Source organism: Neomonachus schauinslandi, chromosome 2 (genome assembly GCF_002201575.2).
Source record: "Neomonachus schauinslandi chromosome 2, ASM220157v2, whole genome shotgun sequence".
NCBI classification, from domain to species: domain Eukaryota; kingdom Metazoa; phylum Chordata; class Mammalia; order Carnivora; family Phocidae; genus Neomonachus; species Neomonachus schauinslandi.
The window spans coordinates 127,322,658-127,346,236 of NC_058404.1; the positions used below are offsets into that span (position 1 = coordinate 127,322,658).

General features: G+C 35.7%; 1 protein-coding gene across 2 annotated transcripts in view; it reads right to left on the reverse strand.

The window, feature by feature from the left end:
* The window catches only part of GRID2 (glutamate ionotropic receptor delta type subunit 2), a 1,393,842-nt gene that overhangs the window by 340,672 nt on the left and 1,029,591 nt on the right, over positions 1-23,579 (reverse strand). The window lies entirely within an intron of this gene.

Below are 23,579 nucleotides of genomic sequence, written 5' to 3' on the forward strand. Positions count from 1 at the left end.
ATATTCCAAGACTCATTTTAAGACATGTATCTACAGTATCTCACTAAAAGGAAAACCACAAAATATCCATGAAATATGAAGTGTTGAAACTTTAGGGGATAAAACATTACCCATCTAGGAGGGGAAAGCTCTCTCAACAATGCAAAATCCTCTTAAAGAGTACAGCTCCTGGCCAAAAATCTGTGAATAATATTTTAGGCCTGAATACAGGCGATTAGGATGGCTTTATATTGAAGAGAGTTGTAGTCCAGAACTCAGGTCCCTTTGGCTGGCCACATTTTTAGGCAATATCTGCCTGCTTAGCCCAGAAGCCTCTGTTCAGAGGCCTCTTTATCTGGGCCTTGGCCTTAGGCCTTTCCCTAGGAGCCTCTGCTGAGAACATTCTGGCTGAGGGAGGGGATTGCCTTGAAGACACTTTCTGGTATTCTGACTTGATATTTTTCCATTCCTAGCCCTTCCCTTCTCCTTGCCTTCCTCCTCACACCTGCACTGGTCCATAAAACTGCAGGAGCCTCAGGGTTTGCTTCAGCAGTGAGACAATTCCCCCATATGTGCTGATACATCTGACTCTCACCTGGTGTCATTCTGTATGAAAATAAGGGACACTGGGGGAGCCAGGACCTTCTTTCCAACTTTCTTTTCCTAAGTGAATAAAGGCTTAATTGATGTTCATTTTGGCTTGTTGTCTTAATTGACTACTCCCATACCCAGCAGCTCAGCTCTCCCCAGCTCGCCCTTGACATTTCTTACTTTGTAATGACTGTTCGCATTTATTGAAGACTTCCTATGAGGCAGGCATTGTACCAAAGCCCTGGAAATTATTTAATTTACTTTTTTGCTATAATCCTATAGGTGGATACTATTAATTATCCTAATTTTAACAGATGAGGAAATTGAGGATTAGAAAGATTATTGACCTGTTCCAGATTACTCAGCTCAAAAGTGAAATCATCAGGATTTGAACCCAGGCAGTTTAGCACCAGAAACCACTAGGTGATTCTGACTTCAATCAATAGGATAATTTTTCAGAAGAGAATAGAGCAAGGGGCACATGGACAGTCCCAATGGTGTCTGAGTGCTCATTTCCTAGGAGTAGCTCTATTTGTGTTTTGGGGTCCTTGAAAAACTAAAATTTATTTGCTTAACCCACACCCCCTCTTTCCTTTAACCTCAACTATTCAAGTTGGGTTTCTGTCATATGGAACCAAAAGATTTATAGGTAATTATATGGAAGTTGTGCTAGGTTTTGTGAATGCATTCTATAACTACATCAATGTAGGAAAAAGAAGGTATTTTTGAAGAAGTGGGCAAAAAGTAAAGAATGTTGGACTGGGCATTTGAAGGCCTAGTTTTTATTTCAAGTAAGGGATTGATGCAAATAAATTCTAAACTCTTTTCTCACAACTATTAGTGATTAGGTCTATTTTGTGGATAGTTTCTTATAATATGAGCAAAGCAACCTCCAATATATATAAAGCCAACAAGGATTACTGATATTGATAAAGGGAAACCCATGGAATCCTTTTTATTGCCCCATTAAACTACAAGTTCCACAAAGGCAGAGGTTTTTGCCTGTTTTGTGTACTAATGGATACCAAGCACCTAGACAATTCACAAATAATAAATATTTGTTGGATGAATGAATGGGTCTTATTTTTCTCAAAGATTAAGTTTCAGTTGCCTAGAGTACTTTGTGGCATGTGGGTTTTATTGCAAGGTAAGAAATAAATCAGCTAGTTCTCATAAAATCCTTTCTAGCTTTGTGATTCTGTAATTGTTTAATATGACTGGATTCATACCAAGAGTCATTCCTGTGATGATCAAGAGAGGATTACTCATTCAAATTTTCCAAATAATTCTTGCCATAAACAGTACAATCAGCCATTGCAATCAGTTGATCTGATGCTAAGGCTGACATGACACTATTGTCTAGGTCACTGTGTAATTCTTCCTTTCTGGCTCCTTCTTTATCAGATGCCTGTGCTTAGGCTCAAAATGAGGATGGAGTGCTGGAGTTTCATAGAACTGTGAATCATCAAGTGATTGACTATGCCTCTGAGCATTCTTATCAGCTTTGAAAATAATTTTTACTTCATTGCAAAATATTGCAAACATTTATGCAATTGAGACTCCCATAAATCAGGCATGTTTGGAAATTCTAGCATACTTCAAAAAAGAGTTCTTTATGGATTTACATGTTTTTCTAATTACTCTTTTAAAATTAATGATCCTAAATACTTTCCCCATATATACTTCCACTGGCAATTATTAGCTATAATCACACACACATGATAAGCATGAGGAATGGCAGGGGTATTTGGAAGAGGTTAGGACTAACTGATCACAATGACCTGCAAGAGATTTAGCAATAAATAATCTAGTGGACATTGATGCAATAGTGTGCATAGTTTAAATACATTATTTTCCCATCACTCAACATTTATAATCAAAAAGACATTTATTAAATACCTGCTGTGTTAGTGTTATGGGGTACAGGATGCATAGAACATCATCTTTCTTCTCCAAGAATTTATCTTTTTGAAATGACAAAGCAGAAAAATTTTATAAAGAAAAAAAATACAACCAATTCCCCTAGGTAGTATGTTACTAATTCCTAAAAGACTGGCATAAATAATAAGTACTCAGTATTTAAAGAATGGAGATATCCATGAGAAAGGATCAAATCTCATCAAAGAAAATGATAGAAAAAGCAGACCACTGTGTAGAAGTCTGTCTGCAAGATGGCCACAGATAATTCCTCCTGTGCCTGTGAATGCATACCAATCTTTCATCAAGAGGTAGAGTCCATTCCCCCTCTCCTTGAATCTGAGTTAGCTCTGTGACTTACTTTTACCAGTAGAATTAGGCAGAGGGGATGATATATGATTTCTGGGCTTGGGACTTGAGAGATCTTATAGCTTTTGTTTTCTCATTTTGGGAAGCCAACGATCAAGTAAAAAAAGACTAGGATAGAAGACTGAATAATGAGAGACTATGTGGAAAGAAAAAGGAGTCACATGAAAGAAAACTATGGGACCTTAGCCAACAGCCAGCACCAATGCCCCAGACATGCGAGTGATACCATCTTGAATCCTTTTGATCCTGACCGAGCTATCTTAGTCAACACCACGTGGAGCAGAGGTGCTCCATCTCTATTGAGTCTTGCCTGAATACCAGACCTACTGAATCTTTAAGAATAAAGTTTTTGTTTTAAGCCAGTAAATTTTAGGGTGTTTTGTTATACAGTAATAAATAATTGAAACATATGGTGTAGGGACAGTTAATGGTCACCTTTGCTTCTGAAATTGACTGGACACCCAAGGCTTCTAGAAGGCAGTAGGCAGTTGTACATACATGAGGGATATTCTTTCCTTTTTCCAATACTTTCCTTTTTATCTGAAAGCTTAAAAAAAATGTTTCTCTACTGTAATTCAGATAGATAGGCATTTCTGTATGCACTTTCATCTTGGTTGGACCCAACTGAAACACTTGCAAAATTATCTATACTTTGGAAAATAGGGCAAATTAGATCATGATTTGTTTTCTATGGCTGCTGTAACAACCAAAAACTCAATAGGTTAAAAGAACAGAAATTTGTTTTCTCACAGTTCCAGAGGACGGATCTGAAATCAAAGCGTTGGCAGGGTCATGCTCTCTTGAAAGGCTCTCGGGGAGAAGCTTTCCTTGCTTCTTCCAGCTTCTTGTGGCTCCAGGCATTCCTTGGCTTGTGGTTGTTTAACTGCCAGCTTTGCCTCTGTCTTCACATGGCCATATCCTCCTCTCCCTCCATCAAATCTCTCTCTACCTTCCTCCATAAGAATATTTATTACTGGGCATATGGCCGACCTAGATAATCCATGATGACATCATCTCAAAATCCTTATCTGAATTATATTTGCAAAGACATTTTCCCCAAATAAGACACATTCATAGGTTCCAGGGATTAATCTGTGGATATATTTGTTTTTTGTTTTGTTTCATTTGGGTGGGGCGGGGAGGGGGGTGGAATTCAACTCACTACAGATCACAGCTCATAAATTCTCATTTTAGGATCAAACTTTTTATCAAGCCATTTTAGTTAAAACACAATCTCTTTGAGGAAAAGAAGTAGTTTTAAGAGATCCGTCTCCTCTGGGGACAATCGATTTTTCTGCATATATTGATTGATTTAAATTTCCTCAAATTAGAATTGAAAAAGCACTTGCCAGACAGTGATGAGTTTGCTTTTGCTGCATCTCTCAACTTAATCTTCTGTGGTACTCATTATCTGGGGCATTATTCTAGGTTTTAGTCATTCACTTGTCTAATTCCCTCAGTGGAATTCTGAGCTCCTTGATGGCTGGAATCATCTTTTTATTCTTTATAATACCTCCAGCACTTTTTTATCACTAACATATAATCGAATGGTTGAGATCTAAAATATCTGTTTTTTTATTCTCAATACATTGTCCTTGGTTTAATGGATGTATGAGTGCATTTATATTATCCCTTAGACATATCTGGCTGCATTTCAAGTATACCTTTTTATTTGCTATAGAGAAAAACAGTAGAAAGAGATCTCTCACTTCTTTACTCCAATTTATGTTTGGCTTTCTAAAGCCAACTGTAGAAATTGGAGGCTATGTGTGATTACCTGCAGTCAGACAGATTCTAAAATCAGAATGAGTAAAAGAGCACCCAGTTCAAATATTTTCAAATAACTTTTACAATCTGTATTTTTTTTTAAGATTTTATTTATTTATTTGACAGAGAGAGACAGCGAGAGAGGGAACACAAGCAGGGGGACTGGGAGAGGCTTCCCGTCAAGCAGGGAGCCCGATGTGGGGCTCAATCCCAGGACCCTGGGATCATGACCTGAGCCGAAGGCAGTCACTTAACCGACTGAGCCACCCAGGCGCCCTACAATCTGTATTTTTATCAGTATTTTAATTTAGTCAACATTTTGGTTCAACCTTAGTTCTTTTATATTTAAATATATAATTTGCCTTATTTATAATTGCAGGTAAAAAGAATAAACTTTTAATGAAAGTTGGTCATCTGTTATATATAATAAAACCTTACTATGAAAACATATTTTCCATTGTTTTTTCTATCATATCACTATGTAAAGCATATGGATTTCATAAGATATCTTTCCTTAATATAAAGAATCAATAACCAGGTATCATTCTTGTCTTGTCAATAATAATCCAGATCACTGGTTACTGAAAATGAAATCATTAATCAGTCTTGGCTTTCTATGTATAGTAGAAATTATTCAGTGGGTAACAGAGGAAGTCTTGTACAGGGATGTTCTGTCCAACTGAGGGTATAATTTTCAGCTGGGAACTTAAGAAGTTATCCTAATAAATGGTAACCTTTCTCCAAAGTCACAGCAGAATAAGCACCAGATGCACAAAGGCTTCAAGCCAAAGAATAAAGAAACAAATTCAAAACAGATACTTGGGTGGTATCAGAAAAATTTAAATAAAAATTTAGAATATAGAAAACACCTTAGACCATTCTCTTAGCCATACCTTTCTGAGAAGTATCTAGTTCCTTAATAAGAATCCATTTAAAAATCAATACCAGAATCCCACCACATGTGTTTGTAAATTTTGTGATCCATATAATAAAATATATGGGATTTCATTATAACTGTGGCTCAACTCATTAATGATTGCCTTTACTAAATTAATAAAATCCAGAGTTGTAACTTAAAATAACAATTATGGAATCCTTAGTAGAAAAATAGTTAATAACATTCCTTACATGATACAGCTTTAACAGTTTATTTCTCAGGAATATTAACTCAATCATTATACTGGACCTTTCTGTATAATCCTCTGTTAACATTGGAGATGACAGGTGCTTTTTTTTTTTTTAATGTGGAAACCATTTTGAAAATTTATTAAAATCTAAATTCAATTTCAAGAAGTAATAATTTGGTTATACTAAGAATTACTCTATGAATTTAAACAAATTAAATTATTTTCAAAATACACATATACAGAAAATATTCAGATTTAAAATTTTGTCCAAGATATGAATTTTTTGAGAAAAATGTTTATAATAGTTCTACCATTTATGGAAGGCTTACTGTGCTGAGTATTTATATTCATTATTTCATTTAATCTTGATCACCAAGCTCTGTGAATTATAAACTATGAAGTCAAGCTTATAAAATTACTAAAATATACATTTTTTGACCTGAAAATTGAAATTACATATGTGGGAATATAGATGTAGAGCAACTTTGTTTTAGATTCTATTCTTGTTCATTTAATACATAGGCAATCAGAAGATTATCCTTTTTTCCAAATGCTTTTTAAATGCAAGGTTATTGTAGAAAGTAAATAGAAACTGTGGATTTTGAGATTTATTTTGTTTCTGGCAAAGCCGTTTTCTAATCCAGAGGGAAAAGACTCTTGAAACACTTCAAACATCATCTCAATCCTCAAAAGTGTTATTACAGTATTTTATGCAGTCTAACTAACAGCTGGATTGAACATATTTTGAAATATATTTGGGACAGGAGGGCATAAAATGGCAAGCACTATTGTGTGAAGTCTAAATTTATTGAACTGAACACTATCAGAGAACCACCTGGACAGGTTAGCCCAGGTGACAAGAATATTGTGCTAATGAGGGTAGCATCAAAGTTTAATACTCACATAAAGTAGTTAGTTTGGAGAGCCGAAACACTTTTCTTCCACCAGAGCTTGCTCTCCTAACCTCAGTCAGCACTCCAATGCACACAATTAACCTTACAAGGAAAACTCTAGAGACATAAACTGACCCATCAGAACTCATCATTACCACAGGAAAACAACTAAAACATGTACCAACTACCAACTTCGTGATCATTTATGAAACTCAAAATACTAATATAAGCCTTTTCAACTTTTTATTATGGAAATTTTCAAATACATAAAAAAAGAATTGAATCATGAAACAAAGTACTCATCCTGCTTAAGCAATTATCGACTCATTTTCAATCTTGTTTATTTATACCTTTTCTTGCCACCATTCCTATCAGATTTATTTTGAAATAAATGCCAGATATTGGGAGCACCTGGGTGGCTCAGTTGGTTAAGCAACGGCCTTAGGCTCAGGTCATGATCCTGGAGTCCCCGGACTGAGCCTGGAGTCAGGCTCCCTGCTCAGCGGGGAGTCTGCTTCTCCCTCTCCCTCTGCACTGCCCCCCCACAAAGCTTGTGTTCTCTCTCTCTCACTCACTCTCTCTCTCTTTCTCAAAAAAATAAAAATAAAATCTTTTAAAAAATGCCAGATACTATACAATTTTATTTTTAACTATTTTCTATATATCTCTGAAAATTAAGAGACCTTTTTAAACACAGTCATGATACCATTACTATGTTCCCTAAAATTTATAATTTCTCATATTATTAAATGTAATCAGTATTCAAATTGCCCTATTTATACAAATTAGGATCCATATTTTACAATAACTAACATGTCTCGAGTCTTTTTATTTATGGGTTCTCCATTCATCTATCTTGTTTCTTCAATCTGTGTGTCAAAAAAATTAGTTATGTTTTCTGTCATTTCCCAAGGTCTAGATATTGCTGACTGAATCCTTCTGTGTCACTTAACATGTCCCTTTGTCTGTTGTATTATCTGTCCATTGGTAAATCTAGACGATTGATACAATTCAGTCTAATGTTTAGCAAGGATTTGTATTGTGTCCTTTAAACAGAAGGCACATAGTGTCTGTCTCCTCTCTTAGCAATATAATCAGCCATTAGTGTTCATTTATTACTTTCATTAGTGTTATGGGCTGAATTGTGTTCCCCTAAAATTTGTACATTGAAGCCCAAGCCCCCAGTCCATCAGAATGTGACTATATTTGGATAGGGCTTTTAAAGAGGTAATTAAGGTTAAATGAGTTCATCTGAACTGCCCCTTGAATCAGACCAGTGTACTCATGGAGAAAGGAGATTAGGCTATACAGAGAGAGATCAGAGATTTGAATCTCTGGAGGAAAGACCACGTGAAGACACAGAGAGAAGGTGGCCACCTGCAAGGGGACAGACCTCAGAGGAAACCTGCTGGCAACTTGATTTTGGACTCCCAGCTTTTAAAACTGTAAGAAAATAAATTTTGATTGTTCAAGCCACCCAGTGTGTGGTAGTTCGTTATGGCAGCCCTAGCAAACGAATATAATTAGTGATGGCAAAACACCAATGCTTTAATTTTATCATTTCTTCTTCATTTGAGGAGTATTTAAATAAAGGAAAAGCTTTTCTTTATTAATTATTTGGTTAACCTGAGGCGGAGTTTGTCTTCACAAAAAATAAATGGATTCATCAGCATCCTCTAAAGAAGGTTATATCATGATAATTCATGATTTGGTGGTGAAATAGAAAGTGTTCTGGCTTCCTCTCCTCAAATTAACCCTGGAAAAACTACAGAGTGAAACATAGATTGCAGAAATTTATACAGCATCACTGTGGGAAACTCCGGGAAGGGGGGAGGGTATACTGAAGTGGTGTGTTTGGAGTATTACAGTTGCAGGCTGAGGACAGGGCAACTGGACATACCAATGAACAGACAGATTAGAGCATTTCAAATTCAGCTATTGCCTCTTCCACGGGTTGACTTGGACTATCATTGCCTGACCCTTCCTTGCTGAAATCTGATGTAGTTACCCATAGCACTGATTAATTTATTGGGCTGAGTCAGTGCAAAGAATAGCAGAGTAAGACAAAAGTTCTGCTGGGATATGGAATTGGAAAAAAAAGCAGATACAGGATGACCAGCTTTGTACATTCACTTCTCCACTCTTTCCCTCTTCAGACCTCCAGGGCTAGAGGATTGCAGCTCAGCGGCCTATTCCAATTGCTGCTAATTCCTTAAAGAGTTTAACAATTTGTTTTTAGTGTGGTGACAAAGAAGTGACTAACTGTGGTTTTGTGGTATGTAGAGTTCTCTTTCTAGAGCCCATCCCTTACTCTAGCCTTGACCCGACCAAGAACAACAGAGACTAAAGTGATTAGCCCTTACACATTATGAGAAAAGTATATTCCCAGAAGAATATGAGCCCACAGGTCAAAATAATTATATACCTGGAGATTGAAAAGAACCTGTAACAATCTGGACAAGGTATTGTCAAGACTCTGAAGGGTCTCCGATTTTACCCTAGTTACAAGCTAACACATTATCTTGCCAAAATCTGATGTTAGCAGAACACATCAGGCTCCCGGATCAGAGACAAATGACTTTATTTCTTATAGCAACAGAAGTATCTGCCTTAGCATCAGTTCCTCAAGCCCTAGTTCCCACAAGATGATACAAAGACGGCCAGATAATACCTGCATAAGTAGTGTGTTGCACTGCAGGAGAGAAACCCTGAATTTAGGGAACCTAAATCTTTTATAACAGGAAATAAGCATGCCCACCCTTTGCTCCTGTTGGAAACATCATCTTTAATATAAGGGACAGTAAACAAATCTTCCCTTTCCTGGGAAGAAAGACAGTAGTTTTATATGCCAAGGTTGTTTACTGTACAAATATTTTGAAAGGATAGTTTAAGATAAAAGCAGTAAGTGCCTCAGTTCATAAAAGGTACAGAAACACAAGACACCCATGAAAAATTGTCTCCCAACATATATAAAATGTGAAGCTCTATGTAGAAGAAAAAATTGACCCAAAATTCATAAGAGGAAATTATTAGCTATATAAAACAAAAATAAAACTTTTTACAAAGTAGAAATAGTGATAGAAATCATAGTATTTATATATGTGCTCCCATTTTTTTCTTTCTATTCCTTATTACATGTACCTTGTCCAGTATGTGCTATTTAGGACTTAGGACTTAAACCTTAGGCAGCCTTAAAAATATAGTGCAAACTAAATTGCCAACTGGAATATTCTGTGGTTTCATATTGAGAGCATAGTTATTTATGAAAATTTTAGTTAGAATATATGTTTCCTTTATAGATATTCTCTATACTCAGGTGTAGATTATGGAATTCTGTATCTTTTTACTTTTACAAATAATACACTTTGGAACTTTGAAGAAATTTCTAAACACGCTTGGATAAGAACACATGCTACTTAATTGTACATTCAATAAATTATACTTATTAGTACAGCTTGATGAGAAAGAAACTAATCAGACTTACTGGAAAATAAATATTTTACAAAGTACAAAATTAACACATTTTTAAGGAGTGTTAACTCCTACTCATACACCATCTTCCTCTTTTTCATACAGTTGTGAAAAAGGTACAGTCATAAATACCTACAGTGTGTTTTTATCTTCTAGGAAATTATTCATTATACAGAATGAAAACCATCCATTTCTGGAATAGTGTAATCTCCAGGGATGGAGGACTTTATGGAAGATTTCAACTGACTCTTACTATCAAAGAGAGGCAAAATTATACAGTACTGAATTTTTAAAAAGTTAAATAAAAACAACATACTTTCTGGCAAAACTCAAACCATGCTAACCAAATAGACATTGATCCAGCTGTATCTGCACCCCTGTATTTTAGTGTGAGTACAATTCCTTACTGCACTATTTCCTCAGCCTGTCCACCAATTATTCCTTTATAAGTGATTGATAACATGATGGGTTATTAAGCATGAAACCACAAGGACACTGTGCACACTCCTGCTATTACTGTTTCCTCATATGTGGCCCATTGTTATCCTGCATGAATTCTGAAATGGTGAAGTGATTTAATCAAAACATGCTGCTCTGACTGGAAACTGAATCTGAAAAGCTAATATGACATACCATTGGTTTCCTTAGGCACAAAGAAAAACACATTCTTAAAAAAATGATATCAGTTAAAATGAATTTTCTTCATCTACATCACAACATCTGTTGGAGTTATAATGACCCAAGGTGACAGTTCAATCTACCTGTCCTAAGTATTTAAGTGGAAAGTGACATATAACAGATACATGATGGATTTTAAACCAAGAATTGGCATGGAAACAACAATTTGCCACTTAAGACAATGCATGATAGCATGAAACTACCTAATAAGCTTTCTGTAGTATAGACAAATCTTTCAAAACTTAGCTATTGTTTCAAGCATTTCTTTTTTCTTTTTTTTTTTAAAGATTTTATTTATTTATTTGAGACAGAGAGAGACAGAGAGAGACAGAGAGCACATGAGAGGGGGGAGGGTCAGAGGGAGAAGCAGACTCCCCGCCGAGCAGGGAGCCCGATGCGGGACTCGATCCCGGGACTTCAGGACCATGACCTGAGCCGAAGGCAGCCGCTCAACCAACTGAGCCACCCAGGCGCCCCTTTCAAGCATTTCTAAATCTATATCCTTGCAAATACTTTTAGTATTTAAACAAAAGCAATTTGCTATGTACTCTAGCAGCCTTTCTCAGCTGGCATACTTCATTTGAACTACAGAACAACTAAATGACTTTAGTGACCATTTTCTCAATTTTCCCGAGGCTGGTTCATACCTAGTACCAGTCAAGATGCATATAAAATAAGTTAATTAATTATACACAATGGATTATTTAGAAATCAAGACTTAATTCTCTTTGTGAGCAATGATTCTAGGGCTAACTACCACAACAAAGATTTCAGTTACAGAAGAATTCATATTCTCCAGGTCAATTTGGATCCTGTGAAATAAACAAGATCCATTAATCAAGACAAAGGGACTTTGGAGTACAAAGATGTGTAAGACATAGTTCCTGTCCATAATTGATACATCTTGTTGGAGAGATAATAAATGAGCATAAGCTAATCAGTCAAGAAAATAACATCCTGGGCGCCTGGGTGGCTCAGATGGTTAAGCGTCTGCCTTCGGCTCAGGTCATGATCTCAGGGTCCTGGGATCGAGTCCCGCATCGGGCTCCCTGCTCCTTGGGAGCCTGCTTCTCCCTCTGCCTCTCTCTGTCTCTAATGAATAAATAAATAAAATCTTTAAAAAAAAAAAAAAGAAAACAACATCCTACAAAACTACACTATATACTGATATGAATGATTACTACATTATAATATGAAGTGATTAAATTGATAAATCATGTTAACATTTGCTAATGCAGAAATGAAATTAAAGAAAAAAAAGAGGTTTTTTAGGTTGTTTTGGAAAAAACATAATTAGGAAAGCAGTGGCATTTGAACTCTGAGTAGGGAGTGAATGAGAACAAAAGATGGCAGAAAAATATATAGCTTGAGGAAGAGCAGAAGTAAAAGCCCAGGTTTAAGTATGATAAATATAGCAAGTTCTGAGGTGGGAAAGGAATTAAAGGGATGGCAAATGATTCCTGTGGGGAAATGATGAAAATAGGGGTGTATACAGAAAGTGGGAAAAGATTATAAAGGACTCTGAGAGTTTAGGAAATGGATTTAAGACTTGAGATTAGAAAAAGTAAATCTTTTAAAGTGAACACTCATGTGTCCACCACCAATCTTGATAAGGAATATGATGGCTTGCTGTAGGACCTTGGGCAGTAGAGTAACATGACTATCTACAAAAAATGCTATCTACTTACATATTATACTTCTATCTAATGAGAAACACTGGCTGAGGGTTATATATATTCTATACATATTTTCATAATGATCTTAAACATTGGGCATTACCATTGAGGCTCTTAGTAATTACTACCGTCCTCTGGTCATAAATTGGTATGTGATATACCTACAATTGTATTGCAAAAAGGTCTGTCCATTTCCAGTGCTCTTAAAGCACATGGCATCCGTGATGAAAGCAATATTTATGCAAGATTAGTTTGGAAGCAGAGTGGAAAATGCAATGAAGGGAGAAGGCACTAGAGGCACAGAAACCATTTAGGAGGCAATTAAACAAGTCCTTCCATGAATGATGAAGGCCTAAAGGGAAGAGAAAAAGAAAGAGGAAGCGATTAATGAAAGAATTAAGATTTATAGAATAACGAGAAGTAGGATACAATGTCATGGAATCCAAGAGAGGATATACCAACATGGAAGAATCTGTAGTCAGGGCAGTGGAATACAGTAAAGAGGTCAGAATAATAATAAAATAATTATTATAATAATTCCCACTATCAAGTGTGCATATACAGTTCCATTTTCCTGAAAAGTCCTCCTCTGTCTTTTCTAGTTGTCAAATTCCTTGAAGATCCATTTCAAAATTAACTTCCTGGTGAAAAAATTTCTTTGCCATTCCTTGGAAGGACAAATCACTTCTGAGATCCTTAGCATTTATATGTTACTCTTTTTCCATGTTACCTTGTACTGTTACCTTGGTTTACTTGTGTTTTCTTTAATGCTATACAATGAGAACTTTCAAGACTGGGGCCATCTCTTATATTTATATTAAAATATAAAGTGTATATTTACTTTTTAATTATAAAAGAAATACATAATAATTATGTAAATATCAATACACAGAAAAATAGAAAGGAAAGCACATGTGATGTGTTTTTACTTCCAGCCTTTTTTTTTTTAAGATTTTATTTATTTATTGAGAGAAAGAGAGGAGGAGGAGCAGGGGGAGGAGGAGAGGCAGAGGGAGAAGCAGGCTCCCTGCTGAGTAGGGAGCCTAGCCCAGGGTTCAATCCCAGGACCCTGACATCATGACTTGAGCCAAAGGCAGACACTTACCTGATTGAGCCACCCAGGTACCCTCTTCCATGCTTTTTTAATGTAGAATTTATTTTTCTTAACTTAGTTGGAATTACAACATTTATAATTTAAATATATATCATATATATGATATATATATTAATATATAGCCTGTTTGTTATGGGTCCAAACTCTGGAACCAGACTAAGTATAGTTCAAATCCTAGCTTGGTCACTTATACCCGAGTAAGATTCTGATTACTCTCTTGCCCTCTCCGTGTCTCAGCCTTTGTAACCATGAAATGGGAAGTGTAATGCCACCTACTTCAAAGTATTATTATGAAGATTAAATGAATTAATGTAAATTAGCTGTTGTTTTTGTTCTTATACCATCTCTTTGGGGGTACAAACAAACCCACTTCCATTTTTATTTGTTGTGGTATTGAATCTAAGCCTTGGTATTTGGCTTGTGAAAGTCTTGATATAGATCAGACACCTCTGACCAGAGTGATTGGTTCAAAGATGGGGGAGCGATACAAACAAAACCAATCAGAGCCTTCCATTCACCCATTAGATATTTTCTGGAAAAACGGGTAAGAGGCATTCCCTCTTTTCAGGGATTATTAAATATGAAGGCAGTGTCTAGAGTTGTCGTTTTGTCACCACATGAGGAGAATCTGCCTGAGAAGGAAGCCAAAAAGAGGAAAAACAGAGCTGAATAATGGAGAAAGGTAGACAGTTCCTTAATGACAATACTTGAGACCCCGAATTCAACTGAACCTGGTGCCTGCTGTTCTCCTGGGCTTCCCAATTACATAATCCAGTAAGGCTCTTTTTTTGCTTAAACTCTGAATTAGGTTTACGTCAAACAACCCTATTAGTCTTGACAAATATGATGCTTTTTGCTTTTAATATTAAAAGATAGATACTTTTTGAATTTTAATTTTGGAATTATCCACTGTTATGTTGTACTCATAGTGGCTCAATAAATACTTTATGAATCAACAATTCAGCGCATCCTCCTATATTATCATAGGAGATATTGCACATTGGTTTCCTAGTTCCAGAGGCATTTGGCTCAATTCTTTAACTATATATGATTATAAAACAAATACAAGTAAATTGTGTCATTTAAAGGAATCAAAGTCTTCAGTTTAAATTAATTCAGTTCATCAAAGGTTTATGAGCATCTACTGTGTACCAGGAACCCTGCAAGTAACTGGGGATTATAAAGATAGATTAAGTCCCTGTCCTGCCTTCAAGGTAGTCATACATAGCTTAAAAGATAAATCACATAGAACAAATAATTAAACATAATAAATATTACATATGACAAATGCAGTAATAGAGTTACATATAAAGAAATATGAGGATAAAGAGTAAGGATCAGGGAAAACTACAAAGAAAATGTAATATTTGACTTGAGCCTTAATAGTTATGCAGAAAATTTTAAAGTAGAAAATAGAGGGAAGAGCACTCTGGTTTCAGAGAATGATATGTGAAAATGCAGTATATGACGTGTTCAAGAAACAGTAACAATTCCATGTGACTAGAATATCAAGGAAATGTGTGTGTGTGTGTGCATGTGTGTGTATGTGTGTGTAGCATTAAGGAGTAAGAAGAATGTTAAGTGAAAAAGCTACAGATGAGGATAGAGATTAGCAATTTATAAGAAGCCTTGCATGTTATTTAAAAGAAGACTGGTCTACATTTATGTACCTGAAAGCCAGAGAGATTGGTAAGTAGAGAACACCATCTGTGTTTGACAAATACATGTATCTGCTGTTTCTGCAGAAGGTGAGTCGTAGGGTCAAGGATTAAGAAGAGAACATCTATTAAAAAGCAACAGCCCTATTATAAATTATTTGGGCTTAACCTAAAGGAATTTCAGTAAGGATTAGCAGAAAGGGGAAGCATTTAAGATCCATTTCAGAAACAGAATCAATAGTCTTCCGTGCCAGATTGCAGAGCAGCATGAAGAGAATGTGCGCTGAGATGGCTATCTGGTTCCTAATATAGAACAAACAGACGGATTACATTTTCATAACCCTATTTTCCTAAAGAGGAAAACACCTTGATTCTGCTATCAATGCTCTTTGTGTTTATAAAATATTTATTAAAAGGGAAAGAAATGTCCTGGTGCATATATTAATGCAGGGACATAAAACTAATTTTTAAATGCTTAATAGAAAGTGCTCTTGGGGCGCCTGGGTGGCTCAGTCGGTTAAGCGACTGCCTTCGGCTCAGGTCATGATCCTGGAGTCCCGGAATCGAGTCCCGCATCGGGCTCCCTGCTCGGCGGGGAACCTGCTTCTCCCTCTGACCCTCCCCCCCTCTCATGAGCTCTCTCGCTCTCTCATTCTGTCTCAAATAAATAAATAAAATCTTTAAAAAAAAAAAAAAAGAAAGTGCTCTTATAGTAGGTAGAATTGCAGCTACCCAAAGATACCAAATTCTAACCCCTGGAATTTGTGAATGTTACCTTATTTGGAAAAAGAGTCTTTGTAGATATAATTAAAGATCTTTAGATGAGGGCATTATCCTGGATTACATGAGTGGACACCAAATCCAATGACAACTATCCTTATAAGGGTGAGGCAAAAGGAGATTTGACAGACAGAAGAAAAGGAGGAGGCCATGAGGCCATGAGGCAGAGATTGGAGTGATGCTGCCATAAATCCAAGAATGGAGGCAGTCACCAGAGGGTGGACAAAAAAAAAAAAAGTGGATTCACGTCTCGGGCCTCTAGACAGAATGCAGCCCTGCTGACACCTTGATTTCAAAATTCTGTTTTAAGTCAATCAATTTGTGATAATTTGTTAAGGCAACCACAGGAAACCAATGTACTCTGTTTAAGTCATGTTTAGGACCTGCCACAAAATCAGAAATGGCACACATGCATGGTATTCAGTAAATGTGTTGAATTAACGTAACCCAAACCTCTCTCTCTCTCTCCCTCTCACTCTTTCAGATGGAATCAAACTTATCTTCTAAGTTATTAGAACTATGCTAACTCACTGACACTGGGAAAGAGCAGGAAATCTCAGATTTTTCCAACTTAATACTTTTGCAGGCTGAATTTATATATAGTAAGAAAAATCCAGTTTAATGATTGTGATAATTTTATTCTTATTCTAACTGAATATTTCATTTACTTAATAGCTGGCTAGCTTTTCTTTAGCTTTAAAACACCTACTTTGATAAAAAAAAAAACCCACCTACTTTGAAAGTTTATTTTTATACTTAACTATACTTCATCTGGATGTAGTAAAATGTTTTTATCTCTAAAAATAATTTTCCAGTATCTATAGTCTTATCAAATTGTTCCCATAGTTAAGAACATAATTATCTCCCCTTCCTAAAAATTCTCCCTTTCCTGTTCTGCCCAATATCTTCCAGAGATTGCCAGTTTCCTAGTTACGTTTCACATAACTGGTAAGCAATAATTATAGCTTTAATCACATTTTTTGCTAGGAATTCACCATTGCTTTCTCATTTGGGGTTAATTATATCTATTAACTGGACTGAAATGATGTTCTTGCCTTACTGAGACATTATTTAGTTAACTTTGTGTTCTAACTGGTTTTGAGAAATTCTGTAGTTGGAAGATCTTTAAGCATTAACATTTTTTAGAATTCCCTTTTGTGATGAAAGGATGGAATCTTTAAGTAAAATTATATTGTTTTTGTGGTTTTTCTTTAAAAATAAATTCACACGTGTGTATAGTTTTTCTGTAATCACTGGTGTCTCCTGATAAATTACCTGTTCTAATTCACTCAACTTCATGTTATTCTTTTTCCAAAAGATGATGAAACATTTAGTGGTAACTCAACCTAAAATCCACACCTACGACATTTAACCGAAGATCTTACTCAATTCATTAGTTCACTGACATTAATCAGCACTCTTCTTTGTATGTCCTTTCAACAAGGTTACATTTCATTTAACAGTGTTTTTCAAGCCAACTCAAATTAATTTTGCAATCAAAATTTCACATGGCATTGAATCCAGTACTTTACTAGAAGTCAAGATGCATTACATCTACTCCACTCTGTTTATTTACTAAGGCTGTAAAGCTATCAAAAAAGCAACCAGCTTTGTCTGGCACAATTTGTTCTGTATTAACCTATTTATTCTATTTTTTTTCTCATGGCCGTGCTTTTCTTTCTCAGGTTATTTTAAACCAAGCATGTGGCAGCATTTTCAGAACAATTTTCTATTTTTGTACTTTCTTATTTCAATCAATAAGATTAATTACATTTAAGAAATCAATCAGTCATTTTTGTTCAAAACATAAAGAATTTTATAGACTGAAAAAAAGTATTCAACTTAATGTAAAGAGAGAGATCACTTAACTTTTAAGATGGCATCAATTGGTGGACTTAATTTATGGTGACTGGTTCTGAGAATTCATTTAGCACTAGCTGCCTCTGATACAACACCCAAGTATTTGTTTTAGAAATTTTCATGGAAGTTTTAACAGAAAAAAAAAAAAATGCTACAGTTCCCATAACTTGAGTTAGAAAAAGGATATATACTAAATTCTTATAGAATTTCTGTTTACTAAACTGATACTGGCAATGGATTTAAAAGCATATATTTTATCAATATATTTTCCATATGAAATAGGACAGGGCAGGTTAGTCCAAGGAAACCATAAATATACTTTGATTATCTTTATATTATATAATCCCCTTGATTATGCCTAGCATTAGGACATAAAAATTATTCTAAATATATATGTCTTTATCAGTCATACATATTTTTTTTTCAGTTAGCACAAGAAAAACAGAAATATTCTTTTATTCTCCCTACAAAATATATCCCCTTTGCTTATGACTAATTTTAGGCTGCAAAAGCAATATGAAACAGAAAAGCACTCCTCTATCTTGAGCTATATAACTACCTTCATTCATAACTTAGCCCTTGTTCTGCCCCTACCTTCTCAGTTTCTCTTTTTCTGCAAATATACAGAGACTGCTACTCAAATCAGGAGCCATGACAAGGTTAAGGAAGTAGAAGGGGTTAGATGACAATGCGTTTTCACTCTGGAAGACTTAGCTATTGAGTGATACGGGGTGTAAATGAGGTGGTGTCTGGAATAAATGATCTGTCACAAGTAGACCACTAAGTTTTGTAAATCTCAGTCCAAAAAAACCCATACAAGTGGAATGCCTACTCAGTATGGTAACTTAATTAAATGTTGAGCATACCAACTTGATCTTAAACTAGACCTGAGAAAGAAAAGTTGGCCAAATAGACTATAGGGGAAGTTAAGGATGCTTCATTTTTATCTGTTGACAAAAACAAAGATTGGGCATGCAAACAAACAAACAAATCATTTCACCCTATAGAGATGGGAACATCACCATGAAGTCTCAGAGGTAGCACATACCTCACATAAATATTCTGACTGCATTAGATAAGAACATTATAATAATGTGATTAATGTCTTCCAAACAGTGCAAGCCTTGGTGAAACATCAGTAGTGAACAAAAAGAGAGGACAGGCTAAAAGAAAGGAAAAGATACAAAAGATGAGATGGTATTAAAAAAAAAGAAAAAGAAGGACCTCCCCCACCCACAAAAAAGAACTTAACTGCAGAACAAAAGTAAAAATTGTTAAGCAGAGTATAAATGACATATTAGGATTATAAATCAGTCACATGAAGAATGAATTTTAAAAACTCTTTGGTAATACAAAGCTAAAGGCAAAAAGGAAAAGAAAGAAAGAAAGAAAGAAAGAAAGAAAGAGAGAGGAGAGAAAGACAAGGAAGGAAGGAAGAAAGGAAGGAAGGAAGGAAAGAAGGAAAGAAAAAATAAGAAAAAAAGGAAGAAAATAATGAGAAATATGACCTGTAAAGACAAAAATGCAATCTAGGGCTTTTAGATTTTCCAGAAGAAACTGCGTTAATGAAAATAGGTTTAATACCTCAAGAAATAATGGAAGAAAATTTTGCTAAGCCAAGAAAGATAGTTTATATATAAAAAGGTTTTCACCAAGTTACAGGCAAAATTGAATTTTAAAAAGTCCATTTTTAGGCTTAATCTGGTGATTATTTTTAATTTTCAAGTTATAAAAATTTTTCTACATCCATGTAAGCACAAAAACAGATTATTTGCAAAGAAACAAAAATAAACAGTTTCAGATTTAAATAAAGGTAGCTTCAGTTTTCTTCTCCAAGGCAAATGTCAGATGAAAATGCAAATATGTCTTTAGATTTTTAGAAAAACCCCTCAAGAATGCCAAATTGTTATTCATAAGAAAAGGCAACAGAAAGGATTTTCAAATTGCAATGAATAAAAAATATATATGCTTTTTTTCTACTTTTCTTTTGGCAAGAGAAATCAGCTGAGATAAATGTAGGATGAATCAAAATCCAGAACTAAAGAATGGAAAATATAAAAAGAGATTGGAAGAGAAGCTGGGAAGCAAATACATATATAAAGCCAGGTCTAAGAAAAAGTTATCAGTATCTTTGCAAAACTGGATGCAAAGGAAAAATTCTTGAAAAACATTTTTGAATGAAAAATATTTTTGGATGGATGTATATGATATATATAGAATTATTATCTATCCATCAACTAATGTTTTCTTCCAAAAATACATTTGGAAGTGAGGCAATGAAGAAGAAGTAAAGGGTGCCTTAATTTTTATACCTGAAGAGAGACAAAAATAATTGTTTTGGTACTGGATATTATAATTAAGGTATATTAAGTATGTGTTAAAGATTTACTTATTTATTTGAGAGAGAGCAAGCACACATGAGATTCAGGGGATGGGGTGGAGGGTAGGGGCAGAGGGAGAGGGAGAGAGACAAGCAGACTCCCCACTAAATGTGGAGCCTGAGGTGGGACTTGATCCCATGACCCTGAGGTCATGTCTTGAGCTAAAATCAAGAATCAGATGCTTAACTGAGAGCCACCCAGACGACCCTAATTTAAGTATATGTTAAATAAACTAAAGGGTGCCTGGGTGGCTCAGTCGTTAAGCGTCTGCCTTCGGCTCAGGTCATGATCCCAGGGTCCTGGGATCGAGCCCCGCATCGGGTTCCCTGCTCCGCGGGAAGCCTGCTTCTCCCTCTCCCACTCCCCCTGCTTGTGTTCCCTCTCTCGCTGTGTCTCTCTCTGTCAAATAAATAAATAAAATCTTTAAATAAAATAAACTTAAAAACGTGTACTAGAGAAATTAAAAATAGGATTTATACATCCTAAATCATAAAAGAAGATAAATGCATACACTGCAAAAAAGAAATATGAGCATGTAAGGACACACAAAACAGTAACAACAAGACAAGAATTGAGAAAGAACACTTATACTATTGCCAGAGGTATTTTGATTTATATGAATTTGTCTCCCAGCCTCTGCTTAGGATGTAAGGAGCTGGAAAGAGCATTACTCCCTTCCTAACAAGAAAAAAGCAGGGTAATCTACAAAATCATGACTCCTCTCAAGCCCATCTGAGAGCTGAGATCTCAGGTCAACCTCCTGGCCTGAAATACTAGGAACAATAGGCTCCTCCAGTGACAGAGAGGGACATGAGTCCTGGCTGAGCACGGGCAGGGCACAGAAGTAAGACGAGGTCACTACAGAAGGGGGTAAGAAGATTTCTGCTAACTTTTTAAAACAAATTGCAGAAACCAAGTGTGGGCTTGCAGAATGTGCATAATTTGCATGAAAGGACAGCATAAGAGTATATACTTTGGAGAGTAGAGGACTGCGGGCAGCCAGACTCAGAGGCTGTTTGTTCCCAGCTTGCAGGCTCTTCTCCGTGGACTTCAGCATGAGATTTACAAGAAAGACTGGTGACAGAGTGAGAGACCAGAGGAGACTTCTGTCTGGATGCAGTCCTATGGAGGGGAATAGCGTCTGTTGTGGGAAACAGACAAAGCCTCTCCCAGATCTTTCTCTCCTACACCCTTTGTGGAATGAAAGCCTTAAGCCACTGGGAGAAGGGCAGCAGACCCTGTTGTCCGGGCATGGGCGAAAACCCATCGAAACTGAGGAAAGGGTAAAAGAAAAAAAAAATTGCAATCATTCCGGAGGAGTAAAATCTCTCACTAGCGTGAAGCCTGCCAAATATTCAAGGCAAAGTTTGGGCTGTCACTGGGAGGATGGGCAGGATCCCTGAGAAAGCCACATACTCAATCCAGAGACATAGAGCCTGCCTAAGCCTAAAAATGTCTTCCCCACCCTCCACTACCAGACTATCAAGTGTTGGATAACAGGTGACAGCTCTCTGGCCCTCGGGGAGGGGCAAAAGTATTAAAAAAAATACCCTCTCAGAGGCATAGGCTCACAGGGAAACTTAATTGAGGAATGGTGAGAAATTCTCTCTAGTGACCCACCCCCCCCCAACGTCAGCACAAGATGTCCTGAGAGGATCTGAAAACCGTGGTGCATTGAATGCAATAAGAAACAACAACTCTTGACTTGATTGATTGATTGATTGATTGAACACCCCACAATAAAAGCCTAGTGGAAGAAGAGGTATGCACATTTCCAGGCATAAATACCATTACCTCAATCTCTACTGTTCTTAAATAATGTCCAACTTACATTCAACTATTATAAAACACATTAAAAAGCAAGGAAAAAAGCTCCAATCACTGAACCAGATACAGATATGACCCAGATGTTGGCATTAAAAAAACAAGATACGTAAAATAACCATGATTAATATAATGAGGCTCTAATGGAAAAAGTGGACAATGTGCATAAACAGATGGGAAATTTTCACAGACAGATATACTACATTAGAAAGAATCAAATGGAAATTGTAGAAATGAAAAAAAAAGATAATAATAAAACCCACAGTAATAGAGATGAAAAATGCCCTTGATGGGTTTATTAGTAGATTCGAGCAGCCATGAAAAGACAGTGAACTTAAAGAAAAAAATTACTCAAATCTTAAGAAACCAAACAGCATATAAAAAGGGAAGCAATAGAATAGTTTCTAAAACCTCAGTTTGGAGGCAGATATCTTGTGTTCAAATTCTAGCTCTGCTATTTATTAGCTTTGTGACTTTGAACAACTTACATAAATCCCCTATGCTTCAGCTCTATACCTCAATAACTGAGATCATAATCATACTTACTTCATAAGGTTCTTGTGAGGACTAGATGAATCACTGCATGTAAAACATTTAATAACTATATATGTACCCACAGCAAGTATCAATAATTGTTAGCTATTATTATTATTACTGAACAATAAAAAATACATTAGTGCAGAAAAAGTGATGTCAGACAAAATCAAAATCATTTTACCATTAAATATGGTAAAATGTCACAAGAATACAGCTGATAAAACTTTATACAATAAAAAGCACAAATATACAAAGTAAAAATCTCAGGAATACAAAGAGAAACACAGAAATATATATAATGAGAGATATACACAAAGAAATAAAGACAGAAATGCATATGAGATAGAAAAATTTAGTCATCTATAACTGATAATACAAAAAATAATTATATAAAAATTTGAATAATAGTATAATTAATATAATTGAATTACTAATTATAAAATACATTATATATCCCATAGAGGATATGGCATATTTTTATGCATGGAATATTAACTTTATATTAGTTAACCAAAACAACTGTAAATATTCTGAAATTCTGAGCATGTTACAAAATAGAAAAATGGGATAGTTTACATTGTCTGACAAAGTGCAGTAACAATAGACATTTAATAACAGATATATTTTTTAATACCTCACACCAGTCAGAATGGCTAAAATTAACAAGTCAGGAAATGACAGATGTTGGTGAGTTTACAGAGAAAGGGGAACCTTCCTACACTGTTGGTGGGAATGCAAGCTGGTGCAGCCACTCTGGAAAACAGTATGGAGGTTCCTCAAAAAGTTGAAATAGAGCTACCCTACAACCCAGCAATTGCACTCCTGGGTATTTACCCGGAAGATACAAATGGAGGGATCCAAAGGGGTACGTGCACCCCGATGTTTATAGCAGCAATGTCCACAATAGCCAAACTATGGAAAGAGCCAAGATGTCCATCAACAGATGAATGGATAAAG